At 45.7% G+C, this 12,675-nt stretch overlaps 1 pseudogene; it reads right to left on the reverse strand.

Annotated features, from left to right (window-relative positions):
- The window catches only part of LOC124012273, a 245,447-nt pseudogene that overhangs the window by 166,989 nt on the left and 65,783 nt on the right, over positions 1–12,675 (reverse strand).

Genomic DNA, 12,675 nt, shown 5'->3' on the forward strand with positions numbered 1-12,675 from the left:
ACCAAAAGCGCTGGCGAATAGACGCAAGAGTGCCTCGAACACCGGGATGACCAGCTAACTTGGCAGAGTGAGCCCACTGAAGAACAGCCAGACGAGTGGAAACAGGAACGAAAAAGGAGGTTACTAGGACAAGCGCGGCGGCGACGCAGTGTGCGTGAGTGCTTGCTTAACCTGTCTTTCAATTCCCCAGACTGTTAACCCGACAACACGCCCATAAGGAAGAATCCCCTCGGGATCAGTAGAAGCCACAGAAGAACTAAACAGACGGGATAAGGCATCAGGCTTGGTGTTCTTGCTACCCGACGGTAAGAAATCACAAACTCGAAACGAGCGAAAAACAACGCCCAACGAGCTTGACGGGCATTAAGTCGTTTGGCAGAACGGATGTACTCAAGGTTCTTATGGTCTGTCCAAACGACAAAAAGGAACGGTCGCCCCCTCCAACCACTGTCGCCATTCGCCTAGGGCTAAGCGGATGGCGAGCAGTTCATGGTTACCACATCATAGTTGCGCTCAGATGGCGACAGGCGATGAGAAAAATAAGCGCAAGGATGAACCTTATCGTCAGACTGGAAGCGCTGGGATAGAATGGCTCCCACGCCTACCTCTGAAGCGTCAACCTCGACAATGAATTGTCTAGTGACGTCAGGAGTAACGAGGATAGGAGCGGACGTAAAACGTTCTTTTAGAAGATCAAAAGCTCCCTGGGCGGAACCGGACCACTTAAAACACGTCTTGACAGAAGTAAGAGCTGTGAGAGGGGCAGCAACTTGACCGAAATTACGAATGAAACGCCGATAGAAATTAGCGAAACCTAAAAGCGCTGCAACTCGACACGTGACCTTGGAACGGGCCAATCACTGACAGCTTGGACCTTAGCGGAATCCATCTGAATGCCTTCAGCGGAAATAACGGAACCGAGAAAAGTAACGGAGGAGACATGAAAAGAGCACTTCTCAGCCTTTACGTAGAGACAATTCTCTAAAAGGCGCTGTAGAACACGTCGAACGTGCTGAACATGAATCTCGAGTGACGGAGAAAAAATCAGGATATCGTCAAGATAGACAAAAACAAAGATGTTCAGCATGTCTCTCAGAACATCATTAACTAATGCCTGAAAAACAGCTGGCGCATTGGCGAGACCAAACGGCAGAACCCGGTACTCAAAATGCCCTAACGGAGTGTTAAACGCCGTTTCCACTCGTCCCCCTCTCTGATGCGCACGAGATGGTAAGCGTTACGAAGGTCCAACTTAGTAAAGCACCTGGCTCCCTGCAGAATCTCGAAGGCTGATGACATAAGGGAAGCGGATAACGATTCTTAACCGTTATGTCATTCAGCCCTCGATAATCCACGCAGGGGCGCAGAGTACCGTCCTTCTTCTTAACAAAAAGAACCCCGCCCCGGCCGGAGGAAGAAGGCACTATGGTACCGGCGTCAAGAGACACAGACAAATAATCCTCGAGAGCCTTACGTTCGGGAGCCGACAGAGAGTATAGTCTACCCCGAGGAGGAGTGGTCCCCGGAAGGAGATCAATACTACAATCATACGACCGGTGAGGAGGAAGGGAGTTGGCTCGGGACCGACTGAAGACCGTGCGCAGATCATGATATTCCTCCGGCACTCCTGTCAAATCGCCAGGTTCCTCCTGAGAAGTAGGGACAGAAGAAACGGGAGGGATGGCAGACATTAAACACTTCACATGACAAGAAACGTTCCAGGATAGGATAGAATTACTAGACCAATTAATAGAAGGATTATGACATACTAGCCAGGGATGACCCAAAACAACAGGTGTAAACGGTGAACGAAAAATCAAAAGAAATAGTCTCACTGTGGTTACCAGATACTGTGAGGGTTAAAGGTAGTGTCTCAAATCTGATACTGGGAAGATGACTACCATCTAAGGCGAACATGGGCGTAGGCTTCTCTAACTCTCTGAAAGGAATGTCATGTTTCCGAACCCATGCTTCGTCCATGAAACAACCCTCAGCCCCAGAGTCTATCAAGGCACTACATGTAGCACCCGAACCGGTCCAGCGTAGATGGACCGACAAAGTAGTACAGGATTTTGATGGAGAGACTTGAGTAGTTGCGCTCACCTGTAGCCCTCCGCTTACAGATGAGCTCTGGCTTTTACTGGACATGAATTAACAAAATGTCCAGCAACTCCTAATAGAGGCACAGGCGGTTGGTGATCCTCCGTTCCCTCTCCTTAGTCGAGATGCGAATCCTCCCAGCTGCATGGGCTCAGACTCTGAGCCAGAGGAGGGAGATGGTTGCGATGCGGAGCAGGGAAACACCGTTGATGCGAGCTCTCTTCCACGAGCCCGGTGACGAAGATCTACCCGTCGTTCTATGCGGATGGCGAGAGCAATCAAAGAGTCCACATCTGAAGGAACCTCCCGGGAGAGAATCTCATCCTTAACCACTGCGTGGAGTCCCTCCAGAAAACGAGCGAGCAGCGCCGGCTCGTTCCACTCACTAGAGGCAGCAAGAGTGCGAAACTCAATAGAATAATCCGTTATGGACCGTTCACCTTGGCATAAGGAAGCCAGGGCCCTAGAAGCCTCCCTACCAAAAACTGAACGGTCAAAAACCCGAATCATCTCCTCTTTAAAGTTCTGGAACTTGTTAGAGCAATCAGCCCTTGCCTCCCAGATAGCTGTGCCCCATTCTCGAGCCCGGCCAGTAAGGAGTGAAATGACGTAAGCAACCCGAGCTCTCTCTCTAGAGTATGTGTTGGGTTGGAGAGAGAACACAATCTCACACTGCGTGAGAAAGGAGCGGCACTCAGTGGGCTGCCCGGAGTAGCAAGGTGGGTTATTAACCCTAGGTTCTGGAGGCTCGGCAGGCCAGGAAGTAACAGGTGGCACGAGACGTAGACTCTGGAACTGTCCAGAGAGGTCGGAAACCTGAGCGGCCAGGTTCTCCACGGCATGGCGAGCAGCAGACAATTCCTGCTCGTGTCTGCCGAGCATGGCTCCTTGGATCTCGACGGCAGTGTAACGAGCGTCTGAAGTCGCTGGGTCCATTCCTTGGTCGGTTCCTTCTGTCATGCAGGTGAAAGAGGACCCAAAAGCGACTTGGCGAAAACAGAGTCTTTAATCCAGTAAAGTAAATACAATCAAAAAACACAACTTTCACTCGAAATGACGAGGACAAACTGGAGACTCGATCTTGAACAGCAGGTGAACAGCAGGTTGCCTCGGGAAGGCACTTGAACCAGACAGACTCAGACACCTGCTCACCACGCAGCATCTGAGGAAAACACGACACGACAGGGCGATACACAATCACAGCACGGTGAATTCTAAACAAGGAACCGACAGGACAGGAACGGAACACAAAGGAAGAAATAGGGACTCAAATCAGGGGAAAGGATCGGGAACAGGTGTGGGAAGACTAAATGATTGATTAGGGGAATAGGAACAGCTGGGAGCAGGAACGGAACGATAGAGAGAAGAGAGAGCGAGAGAGTGAGAGAGGGAGGGGGAGAGAGAGGGATAGAAAGAGGGAAAGAACCTAATAAGACCAGCAGAGGGAAACGAATAGAATGGGAAGCACAGGGACAAGACAAGATAATAAATGACAAAACATGACACTAACTCAGTATAAATATGTTTCCCCTGACCTGCTGGCTAACTCAGTATAAATATGTTTACCCTGACCTGCTGGCTAACTCAGTATAAATATGTTTACCCTGACCTGCTGGCTAACTCAGTATAAATATGTTTCTCCTGACCTGCTGGCTAACTCAGTATAAATATGTTTGCCCTGACTGTAATGTCGTTCTTCGTTTGTAGAAAGAGAGTCGGACCGAAATGCAGCGTGGTGGTAACTCATGACTTTAATGAAAAAAGTGACACATGAAATAACTATACAAATACAAAACAACAAACGGAACGAGAAACCTAATTACAGCCTATCTGGTGAAACTACACAGAGACAGGAACAATCACCCACGAAATACACAATGAAACCCAGGCTACCTAAATACGGTTCCCAATCAGAGACAACAAGAATCACCTGACTCTGATTGAGAACTGCCTCAGGCAGCCAAGCCTATACTAGACACACCCCTAATCAACCACAATCCCAATGCCTACAAAAACCCCAATAAGACAATACAATAACCCCATGTCACACCCTGGCCTGAACAAATAATTAAAGAAAACACAAAATACCAAGACCAAGGCGTGACACTGACCTGCTGGCTAACTCAGTATAAATATGTTTCCCTTGACTCAGCGTAGAATCATCTAATATATCCCGAGAAGACACGGTTTGTTGCATTTAAACCCACCTATTGATTTCTCAGCGCTCTGCATCTGTAAAGGCTTCAAGTGGACATATGGATCAAGCCACAGCACAAGACTCACTTCTATCAATACATTCCCAAACAGCCGAATCTAAACAGGCGGCTGAGCTGAAACAGAATGTAATTGGTTTAATGTAATTGATATCTTATGTGGAGGTATTACAGAGTGCAATAGAGTGCAATTCCTGATTTCAGTGGCAGTTGTCCTCAGACAAACACACACGCACACAAGCGGACATGCACGCATGCATAGACACATGCGTACACACACACAAACACACACTCACACTCACACAAACACACAGATCCAAAAAGGCAAGACTAAATCAAAACCCACACAAAGGGGTTACAGAATTACCTGACTTTTAACATTTCACTATTGATTCCCTTAAGTTGATTAACTGCATGTACTGTGTGTGACTGTGCAAGTCTGTTGTTCATCATGAGCAAAACTGGATTTACTTATTCAACGTCACAAAAACAGATAATCTCATAACCCTAAAATGAACAAAGAACAATGTCAACAATGCTTACACTAGCTGGATCCTAGCACTGAGCCATGATGCATGATACCATACTAAACTAACATTATTACCAATGATAATCAGGTTTTCAATAGGAAGCTGAACCAAACCTTAAAAGTCCATTGACCACTTGTCATATTCATTATATCGAGCACCATACCAATGTATACATATGTCAACATGGTGTGTTTACCGTATGTTCTATGGTTAAGAAGATAAGAAGAACGGTCCTAAAGAATGTATTTTTCCAAACCTTTAAGTACTCGACCGGTCGACTAACTACAACATGTGAGCAGCAAGAGAGCATTGAGTAAAATGGGACATCACAATGAGTTTCTAGAAGTTATATTGTTCCAAGGAGTTCCAAGGAGTTCCAAGGAGTTCTAAGGAGTTCCAATGAGTTCTAAGTAGTTCCAAGGAGTTCCAATGAGTTCAAAGGAGTTCCAAGGAGTACTAAGTAGTTCCAATGAGTTATAAGGAGTTATAAGGAGTTCCAAGAAGTTCTAAGGAATTCCAATGAGTTTCAAAGAGTTCTAAAGAGTTCAAAGGAGTTATATGGAATTTTAAGGAGTTCCAATGAGTTCCAAGGAGTTCTAAGGAGTTCCAAGGAGTTCCAATGAGTTCTAAGGAGTTCTAAGGAGTTCCAATGAGTTTCAAAGAGGTCTAAGGAGTTCAAAGGAGTTCTAAGGAATTTTAAGGAGTTCCAATGAGTTCCAAGGAGTTCTAAGGAGTACCAAGGAGTACCAAGGAGTACCAAGGAGTTCTAAGGAGTTCCAAGGAGTTCCAAGGAGTTCTAAGGAGTTCCAATGGGTTCTAAGGAGTTCAAGGAGTTCCAAGGAGTTATAAGTAGTTCCAATGAGTTATAAGTAGTTCCAATGAGATGTAAGGAGTTCTAAGGAGTTCTAAGGAGTTCCAAGGAGTTCTAAGTAGTTCCAATGAGTTCCAATGAGTTCTAAGGAGTTCCAAGGAGTTCCAAGGAGTTCTAAGGAGTTCTAAGGAGTTCCAATGAGTTACAAAGAGTTCTAAGGAGTTCAAAGGAGTTCTAAGGAATTTTAAGGAGTTCCAATGAGTTCCAAGGAGTTCTAAGGAGTACCAAGGAGTACCAAGGAGTTCTAAGGAGTTCCAAGGAGTTCCAAGGAGTTCTAAGGAGTTCCAATGGGTTCTAAGGAGTTCCAAGGAGTTCTAAGGAGTTCCAAGGAGTTCCAAGAATTATGCACATGTATTATATTTTGTCTTTCTAATAACATTCTAACTCCAACTCAACTCAACTCCCCACTACTCACCTGTAGTGACGGAAGATCTCCTCCTCCACATCTGTGATGAAATGGCACTTGGAGCATGAGTGCTCCCGTGAGGGCCCTTAGGGGCCGAGTACCTCCCGTCTCAGCTCCCTCCTGCTCGGGCTTGACCTCCAGCACGCCGTGGGTGGCATGGGCACTGTCGTAGTGCAGCAGAAGCAGGTCAATGTCGCTGGTGGCGTAGGGACACTGGTCACACAGGTGGGTGACGCTGGGCCTGGGAGTTGGGGAGCTACCCTGGGGGACAGCTGGAGGAAAAGGAGGACGCAGTGGGAGCATGCGCTCTTCCTGCAAGCAAATGGGAAGGAGATCTCCCCCAGGTGCTTCTCAGGGCTGCAGAGGCCACGCGGGCAGAACGGGCAGTGCTTGATGGTGCATTTGTGGATGCTGTGGGCCTGCTGGTAGTGGCGGAGCAGAGGCGCCACCACAATAACCTCAGGCCCGTGGTTCATGGAGTAGCGGAAGTCACAGAACTGGCAGTTGTAGCTGGTCACCACCGTCTCCGGGTCCGTTGCGCCCATCGAACCACTCGTTCCTGTCTTGTCTTTCCACCGGCTGTGGGGTCTCTCTCTCCATCCCTGGATTTGCTGCTCCTTCGCTCTCTCTTGGCTGGGCTGCCCTCCCTGGTCCCCCTCTTCCTCCTCCAGGTTGTCTGTGTCTCCTCTCATAATGCTCCAGCAGGCGTGTGAGCTGGGCGACTCACAGCTGAAGTTGCAGTACTTACACCAGTAATAGGCCACCGCTGTGGAGCCGCCGTCGGCCCCGTCCAGCCAGGTGAGTCTGTGGCCCCGCCGTCGGCCCCGTCCAGCCAGGTGAGTCTGTGGCCCTGCCGTCGGCCCCCATCCAGCCCGGCGAGTCTGTGGCATGGATGGGGACGGAGTAGCCAGCCACCGAGTCGTCCTCCGCACGGACCACCACCGGTTCTCCCACTTTCCCGGTTCCGCCCCCTCCACGCCACCACCCCGTGTCACATGGTTCCCCTTCCCTTCCAAGGGCTTGTCGTCATTCGGCAGTGGCGGGGCTGGGATTTCATCTTGTTGGGGTGGGCAGACAGGAAGTGTTGCTCCAGCTCCACTGAGGAGCTTCCCATGTAGGTGAAGTTACAGAACTTGCAGCGAAAGTACTTGGTGTTTCCCTGACAGTCCGGAGTCTTCCTCCCGATGCCGATGAAGGTATCTCCCAGCGTCACCTGGAGCACAATGAGGAAAGAAACTTCTGTAACTCATGTTGATAATGCATTTCACTTGAATTTATTTCCTTTCTTCCCTGATTTATTTTATCTTGTTTTCCTTTGTGTTATTTGTCATTTGTTATTCGTAACAATCTGTAAAAATAAAAATAAATAATCTGCTCTTTATTTTTTGTAATAAATATTTGGAAGAGCTTCACGCAATTTTAATTTGTCTTTTAATTCTGATCATATTGTTTTCAAATTTTTCTTGTGTGCAAATATATATATATATATATATATCTATATATATGAATATAAACAGAGACATGTGAGTCCGTCACACAGGCACTGAAAAATCGAAACAAATGACATCACCCACCCAGACAATAAGCTACACGAAAAGGCCATGATACCAGGAAGGAAGATAAAAGCGTATGATCGAAATAATATATGATCTATATCTACAGAGAGGTATAGCTCCGTTTAGAATGTTTTTGGGGATGCATTGAATTGAGCACATAATGAGATGTTAGGGATCAAACTAGAACACCTGGCATAAGAGCAGTTGGTAGATCAAATTAGAACACCTGGGATAAGAGCAGCTGGTAGAACAAACTAGAACACCTGGAGTAAGAGCAGCTGATAGATCAAACTAGAACACCTGGAGTAAGAGCAGCTGGTAGATCAAACTAGAACACCTGGAGTAAGAGCAGCTGGTAGATCAAACTAGAACACCTGGAGTAAGAGCAGCTGATAGATCAAACTAGAACACCTGGAGTAAGAGCAGCTGGTAGATCAAACTAGAACACCTGGAGTAAGAGCAGCTGGTAGATCAAACTAGAACACCTGGAGTAAGAGCAGCTGATAGATCAAACTAGAACACCTGGAGTAAGAGCAGCTGATAGATCAAACTAGAACACCTGGAGTAAGAGCAGCTGATAGATCAAACTAGAACACCTGGAGTAAGAGCAGCTGATAGATCAAACTAGAACACCTGGAGTAAGAGCAGCTGATAGATCAAACTAGAACACCTGGGATAAGAGCAGCTGATAGAACAATATAGAACACCTGGAGTAAGAGCAGCTGATAGATCAAACTAGAACACCTGGGATAAGAGCAGCTGATAGATCAAACTAGAACACCTGGAGTAAGAGCAGCTGATAGATCAAACTAGAACACCTGGGATAAGAGCAGCTGATAGATCAAACTAGAACACCTGGAGTAAGAGCAGCTGATAGATCAAACTAGAACACCTGGAGTAAGAGCAGCTGATAGATCAAACTAGAACACCTGGAGTAAGAGCAGCTGGTAGATCAAACTAGAACACCTGGGATAAGAGCAGCTGGTAGATCAAACTAGAACACCTGGAGTAAGAGCAGCTGATAGATCAAACTAGAACACCTAGGGTAAGAGCAGCTGATAGTTCATACTAGAACACCTGGGATAAGAGCAGCTGATAGAACAATATAGAACACCTGGGATAAGAGCAGCTGATAGAACAATATAGAACACCTGGCATAAGAGCAGCTGATAGAACAATATAGAACACCTGGGATAAGAACAGCTGATAGTTCATACTAGAACACCTGGGATAAGAGCAGCTGATAGAACAATATAGAACACCTGGGATAAGAGCAGCTGATAGTTCATACTAGAACACCTGGGATAAGAGCAGCTGATAGTTCATACTAGAACACCTGGGATAAGAGCAGCTGATAGTTCATACTAGAACACCTGGGATAAGAGCAGCTGATAGATCAGACTAGAACACCTGGGATAAGAACAGCTGATAGTTCATACTAGAACACCTGGGATAAGAGCAGCTGATAGTTCATACTAGAACACCTGGGATAAGAGCAGCTGATAGATCAGACTAGAACACCTGGGATAAGAACAGCTGATAGTTCATACTAGAACACCTGGGATAAGAGCAGCTGATAGAACAATATAGAACACCTGGGATAAGAGCAGCTGATAGAACAATATAGAACACCTGGGATAAGAGCAGCTGATAGAACAATATAGAACACCTGGGATAAGAGCAGCTGATAGAACAATATAGAACACCTGGGATAAGAGCAGCTGATAGAACAATATAGAACACCTGGGATAAGAGCAGCTGATAGAACAATATAGAACACCTGGGATAAGAGCAGCTGATAGATCAAACTAGAACACCTGGGATAAGAGCAGCTGATAGATCAAACTAGAACACCTGGAGTAAGAGCAGCTGATAGATCAAACTAGAACACCTGGAGTAAGAGCAGCTGATAGATCAAACTAGAACACCTGGAGTAAGAGCAGCTGGTAGATCAAACTAGAACACCTGGGATAAGAGCAGCTGGTAGATCAAACTAGAACACCTGGAGTAAGAGCAGCTGATAGATCAAACTAGAACACCTAGGGTAAGAGCAGCTGATAGTTCATACTAGAACACCTGGGATAAGAGCAGCTGATAGAACAATATAGAACACCTGGGATAAGAGCAGCTGATAGAACAATATAGAACACCTGGCATAAGAGCAGCTGATAGAACAATATAGAACACCTGGGATAAGAACAGCTGATAGTTCATACTAGAACACCTGGGATAAGAGCAGCTGATAGAACAATATAGAACACCTGGGATAAGAGCAGCTGATAGTTCATACTAGAACACCTGGGATAAGAGCAGCTGATAGTTCATACTAGAACACCTGGGATAAGAGCAGCTGATAGTTCATACTAGAACACCTGGGATAAGAGCAGCTGATAGATCAGACTAGAACACCTGGGATAAGAACAGCTGATAGTTCATACTAGAACACCTGGGATAAGAGCAGCTGATAGTTCATACTAGAACACCTGGGATAAGAGCAGCTGATAGATCAGACTAGAACACCTGGGATAAGAACAGCTGATAGTTCATACTAGAACACCTGGGATAAGAGCAGCTGATAGAACAATATAGAACACCTGGGATAAGAGCAGCTGATAGAACAATATAGAACACCTGGGATAAGAGCAGCTGATAGAACAATATAGAACACCTGGGATAAGAGCAGCTGATAGAACAATATAGAACACCTGGGATAAGAGCAGCTGATAGAACAATATAGAACACCTGGGATAAGAGCAGCTGATAGAACAATATAGAACACCTGGGATAAGAGCAGCTGATAGAACAATATAGAACACCTGGGATAAGAGCAGCTGATAGTTCATACTAGAACACCTGGGATAAGAGCAGCTGATAGTTCATACTAGAACACCTAGGATAAGAGCAGCTGATAGTTCATACTAGAACACCTGGGATAAGAGCAGCTGATAGTTCATACTAGAACACCTGGGATAAGAGCAGCTGATAGTTCATACTAGAACACCTGGGATAAGAACAGCTGATAGTTCATACTAGAACACCTGGGATAAGAGCAGCTGATAGTTCATACTAGAACACCTGGGATAAGAGCAGCTGATAGTTCATACTAGAACACCTAGGATAAGAGCAGCTGATAGTTCATACTAGAACACCTGGGATAAGAGCAGCTGATAGTTCATACTAGAACACCTGGGATAAGAGCAGCTGATAGTTCATACTAGAACACCTGGGATAAGAACAGCTGATAGTTCATACTAGAACACCTGGGATAAGAGCAGCTGATAGAACAATATAGAACACCTGGGATAAGAGCAGCTGATAGTTCATACTAGAACACCTGGAGTAAGAGCAGCTGAAAGATCAGACTAGAACACCTGGAGTAAGATCAGCTGATAGATCAAACTAGAACACCTGGAGTAAGATCAGCTGATAGATCAAACTAGAACACCTGGAGTAAGAGCAGCTGATAGATCAAACTAGAACACCTGGAGTAAGAGCAGCTGATAGATCAAACTAGAACACGTGGAGTAAGAGCAGCTGATAGATCATACTAGAACACCTGGAGTAAGATCAGCTGATAGATCAATCTAGAACACCTAGGGTAAGATCAGCTGAAAGATCAAACTAGAACACCTGGAGTAAGAGCAGCTGATAGATCAAACTAGAACACCTGGGGTAAGAGCAGCTGATAGATCAAACTAGAACACCTGGAGTAAGAGCAGCTGATAGATCAAACTAGAACACCTGGAGTAAGAGCAGCTGATAGATCAAACTAGAACACCTGGGATAAGAGCAGCTGATAGATCAAACTAGAACACCTGGAGTAAGAGCAGCTGATAGGTCATACTAGAACACCTTGGGTAAGAGCAGCTGATAGATCAAACTAGAACACCTGGGATAAGAGCAGCTGAAAGATCAAACTAGAACACCTGGAGTAAGAGCAGCTGATAGATCATACTAGAACACCTGGGATAAGAGCAGCTGATAGATCATACTAGAACACCTTGGGTAAGAGCAGCTGATAGATCAAACTAGAACACCTGGGATAAGAGCAGCTGATAGATCATACTAGAACACCTGGAGTAAGAGCAGCTGAAAGATCAAACTAGAACACCTGGGATAAGAGCAGCTGATAGATCATACTAGAACACCTGGGATAAGAGCAGCTGATAGATCAAACTAGAACACCTGGGATAAGAGCAGCTGATAGATCATACTAGAACACCTGGAGTAAGAGCAGCTGATAGATCATACTAGAACACCTGGAGTAAGAGCAGCTGATAGATCATACTAGAACACCTGGAGTAAGAGCAGATGATAGATCATACTAGAACACCTGGGATAAGAGCAGCTGATAGATCAAACTAGAACACCTGGAGTAAGAGCAGCTGATAGATCATACTAGAACACCTGGGATAAGAGCAGCTGATAGATCAAACTAGAACACCTGGGATAAGAGCAGCTGATAGATCATACTAGAACACCTGGAGTAAGAGCAGCTGATAGATCAAACTAGAACACCTGGAGTAAGAGCAGCTGATAGATCAAACTAGAACACCTGGAGTAAGAGCAGCTGATAGATCAAACTAGAACACCTGGAGTAAGAGCAGCTGATAGATCAAACTAGAACACCTGGGATAAGAGCAGCTGATAGAACAATATAGAACACCTGGAGTAAGAGCAGCTGATAGATCAAACTAGAACACCTGGGATAAGAGCAGCTGATAGATCAAACTAGAACACCTGGAGTAAGAGCAGCTGATAGATCAAACTAGAACACCTGGGATAAGAGCAGCTGATAGATCAAACTAGAACACCTGGAGTAAGAGCAGCTGATAGATCAAACTAGAACACCTGGAGTAAGAGCAGCTGATAGATCAAACTAGAACACCTGGAGTAAGAGCAGCTGGTAGATCAAACTAGAACACCTGGGATAAGAGCAGCTGGTAGATCAAACTAGAACACCTGGAGTAAGAGCAGCTGATAGATCAAACTAGAACAC

This window comes from Oncorhynchus gorbuscha, linkage group LG24, assembly GCF_021184085.1.
Source record: "Oncorhynchus gorbuscha isolate QuinsamMale2020 ecotype Even-year linkage group LG24, OgorEven_v1.0, whole genome shotgun sequence".
Lineage (NCBI taxonomy): Eukaryota > Metazoa > Chordata > Actinopteri > Salmoniformes > Salmonidae > Oncorhynchus > Oncorhynchus gorbuscha.